A 4,267-nucleotide genomic window follows, 5' to 3' on the forward strand; every position below is an offset into this window, starting at 1 on the left:
TCTCTCTCTCTCTCTCTCTCTCTCTCTCTCTCTCTCTCTCTCTCTCTCTCTGTATTCTTGACTCTTGGACCCTGATGTTAATGGTTTTAAGTCTTTTCCATTTTGCTTTGACTTCTGTGTATGTATGGCTGGTGATCTCCTCACTGGAGTTTCAAGATCTCTGGCAGCAGACTTTGTACAATGGTAGCTACAGGGTTTTAGTTAAGGAGGGTTTCTTCCTTTCCTTGTGTGTAAATAAGTAAGTTTTATTTCTATACAGATGTTATAATAGGTTTTCTGAGGAAGTTTGATCAGAGTTAATCAAGATGATCCCACAGAGTGGTTTTCTCGCCTCAGTTTCCCCATGGATTTTACTGATTGAGTTTCAGATGTGAATTCAGTCTGTACCTCTTTCTCCCTCTGTGACGTCATTTGGTAGTATACATACCTAGCATAATTTGGGAAAGTTCCTCATGCAGTCACTAGCCTGAAGTAAGGACTTTCTTTTCTGCTTTGAGAGTGTCTGTGCAGTGGTTTCTGGTGGGCTTGCTTACCTTATAACATTCTGGATGCCTCAGCAAGATCCCCAGAGACGAAGATACTAGGACACTGGGGTTCTCAGATACCCCCCTGGGTGATAGTGTGGCTCTGAGATATTCCAGGGCCCCATAAACTTCTCCTGCCTCTAGTCCTACTGCCCCAGTGGCTCCCAATGCTTTCACTCTAAAATGGGAAATCACAGAATGGTGCCTGAATCTGCCACCTCCAGAGGCATGTCTATTTGTGGCACCTTAAGAAATAAGGGCAATCCTAGGAAAGGTGGATACAGCCCTAATTCTAGTGTCTGGGCTCCATGAGATATCACTGGAACTCATGGTTTATGGTGCTCACCTCTGGTTGTCTTCATTGTTTGTTTGCCTATGTACCTTTTTGTGTGTTTCTGTCAGTTCCGTTGGCTGTGGAAACAGATCTAAGGTGGAGATGGGAGTGAGTAGTTCCAAGACACCACCTGGAGTGTTAAATATTCCAAGGAAGGTTTTATGGAAAAGGACAGATACAGTGACTGTTTCTCAACCAGAAAACTCTGGGCTTTCTGTGAAATCATTTAGCTGTCTTTTGGAGTGGAGTGGCCTTGGTGACAGACCTCTGGACTCCCAGATGATCAAGGCTGTCTGGAACATGGCGGCCAAACACACCCCTCCAATCCTGACCAGTTTCCCTCTGCTGGCTAATGGCCTTCTCTGGTGTAAGACCTTTCCTGCTGGCTTAAGACTTGTACCCTCTTGTTGGGGACACAAGTCTTTTTGGTTCAACCAGATTGTCCAAAGAAACCCAAGCCTTCTATTCTCTTAGCCACACTGGTATCCATCCTTGTTCTCCTAGTCTTTAAATTAACTACTCTGCTTCTGATCATTGCTGGGCCATTAATACTTTGGCTTCTAGCCCTCACTATAGGACCCTCCTTGCTCAACTTGCCCACTGAACTATGCAAACTGAATTCTGTTAAATTGTTGTTGCTGAGGGGACAATGTAACCACCTGACCCAAGATAAATCCACAATTTGATTTATGCCCATAGAACTCGTGGGGACTGTAATGGGCCCTCAGACCTAGAAAAACCCACACCACGTTAGAGGCACCATTCCAACCTTAAAACCCAACACGTAGGCTCCAATACCTGCCCTAACAGGAGCAGAGAGAGTCCATGGTTCCAGGGTGGTCCCTAGAAGTAACAACCTTTCTTTCTGGCTTCTGAACTTGTACTTTATGCTAACTGTGGTGTGACAACCAAGATGTATTATTTTGTGAATGAAAGACAGAGCTGTAAAGCTTGGTATTGCAGGATTTGGGTAAGCTCCGGACATCAATAAAGACTTTCTTTTTGGCTTTGAGACTGGCTCTGTGGTGGTGTCTGGTGGGTTTGCCTTGCAACACTATGTCCTTGGCTTCTGCACTTTTCTTTTTTATTATTTACTTTGTGGTTCATCTGCTCTCTTTTTTATTCTCTTAAAGCAAAAACTGATACTGGTTTGGGAAATTTCTTTAGGTTTGTGTATGTTATGTATTTAGTGCTAAAAACCCCTCTGATGTTGCTTTAGATATCCCTTTACTGGCATTTCTTGAGTTACTGTGTTTTCATTTTCTCTCTTTCTTTCTTTCTTTCTTTCTTTCTTTTTTTCTTTTTTCTTTTTCTTTTTCTTTTTCTTTTTTCTTTTCTTCTTCTTCTTCTTCTTCTTCTTCTTCTTCTTCTTCTTCTTCTTCTTCTTCTTCTTCTTCTTCTTCTTCTTCTTTTTTTTTTTGGTTTTTCCAGACAAGGTTTCTCTGTGCAGCCCTGGCTGTCCTGGAACTCACTCTGTAAACCAGGCTGGCCTCGAACTCAGAAATTCACCTGTCTCTGCCTCCCAAGTGCTGGGATCAAAGGTGTGCGCCACCACTGCCCCGCTTTAATTTTCAATCAACTCCCAATACTTTCTATATTTCCTTTTGATTTTGCTGACACATGGCTTGTTTAGAAGCTCTCTTTAATTTCCATCTGAGTCTTCTATCTTTATGAATAATCCTTTGAAAATAATATCCAATAATTAAAATCAAATTGTGAAACAAACTACGCAGTGAAGAACAGATGGGACAGAAACTTGGTGCTGGAACAGGGCAGGAACTATCAGTTTTGTTTTGATCAGGAGTTGTCTAAGACTCCCATTTGAAATTTGAATGGAACAATGTCAGGTATAGGAGTCAGGAATTCAAAGAAATAAAGTATGGTTTAGAATTATCAGCATTGGGCTGGAGAGATGGCTCAGCGGTTAAGAGCACTGACTGCTCTTCTGAAGGTCCTGAGTTCAATTCCCAGCAACCACATGGTAGCTCACAACCATCCATAAATAGATCTGGTGCCCTCTTCTGAAGAGTGTCTGAAGACAGCTACAGTGTACTTACATATAATAAATAAATCTTTAAAAAACAAACAAACAAAAACCCAAAAAACCAAAACAAAAAACAAAAAAAACAAAAAAAAATTATAAGCATTATATCAGTAGATACAACCTAGAACTGGACAGGGTAACCAAGGGAGAAATAACAGATAGAAAAATTCTAACGATGGACACTGGAAAGGAGAAATGTCAGAAACCAAGAGTAGCCAGGTTGGAGGAGGAAACAGATAGTATTCTGGAAAACAAGTGACTGTATGGTTTTAGGACAAGGAGGGAGCAGGGCAAGGGAAGAAACTGGTCTAATACAGAGGCCATTCATGTCTGACTGAGAAGTGGGACCAGAAGGTGGGCAGGAGTAGGGTTCTGAAGACAGATGATAGTGGATCACACATAGGAAGCTGTTCCTGTGAATTTGTTGTAAGTAAGAATAGAAAAATGGGAGAAAGCTAGGTTGGAACATGGAGTTGAGAAGAGAAAGGTCATTAACATATTTGTCACAGGATGTCTCTAAATTTTAAGACAAATAATAGAGTTTTATCTATATAAAACCCATGGTTCAAATATTTTCCATTTTAATATTGCTAGGTGAATTTAGTACAGGTTTGCATTGTTTTTACAAGCAAAGAGAGGAAAGGAGGCCTTTCAATGTAATTAAGGACAGGAGAGTCAGATCTTAAATCTGACAAATCAAGATTTTTAATTTTAAAAATGTTCTGTTTAATTAATGTATGCATGTCTGTGAGTGGGTATGTACACATGCAGAGGCCAGAAGAAAATAACGGAGCATCTGAAGCTTGAGTTACACACAGTTACATTGGTTGTGATCTATACAACATGGGTGTTGTCAACCAAACTTCAGTGATCAGCAAGAGAAGTGTGTGCTCTTATTTCTTCTTCCTTAAACAATTGATACTACTGTTTTCTCTGTTAATAATACTATTTTATTTTACATGTGCGGATGTTTTGCCTGTACCCAAGTCTGTATACCACATTCATGCCTTGTGTCCAGGGAGGCCAGGAGAAGGCGTTGTAGTCCCTGGAACTGGAGTTACAGACAGCTATGAGCAGTCATACGGCTGCTAGAAAATGAACCCAGGTCCTCTAGAAGAGCAGTGAGTGCTCTTAACAGCTGAGCCATTGCTCCAGACCCCAGGTCTTTACTGTGATTTGTTTCTTACTCTTTTATCAAGATATTTATAAATGTGATTTATGGAAGATTAAAGGTGTTTGAAGTATATAATTACGCTTTTAACTATCCACATTAAATTTTCATTCTTTAAAAGTTACTTGAGAATTCCATACATGTATATAATATATTTTGATCATATCCATTTGTCACCTCCTGCTCCAGCTCTT

The sequence above is a fragment of the Mus pahari genome, chromosome 2 (assembly GCF_900095145.1).
Source record: "Mus pahari chromosome 2, PAHARI_EIJ_v1.1, whole genome shotgun sequence".
Classification (NCBI taxonomy): Eukaryota; Metazoa; Chordata; class Mammalia; order Rodentia; family Muridae; genus Mus; species Mus pahari.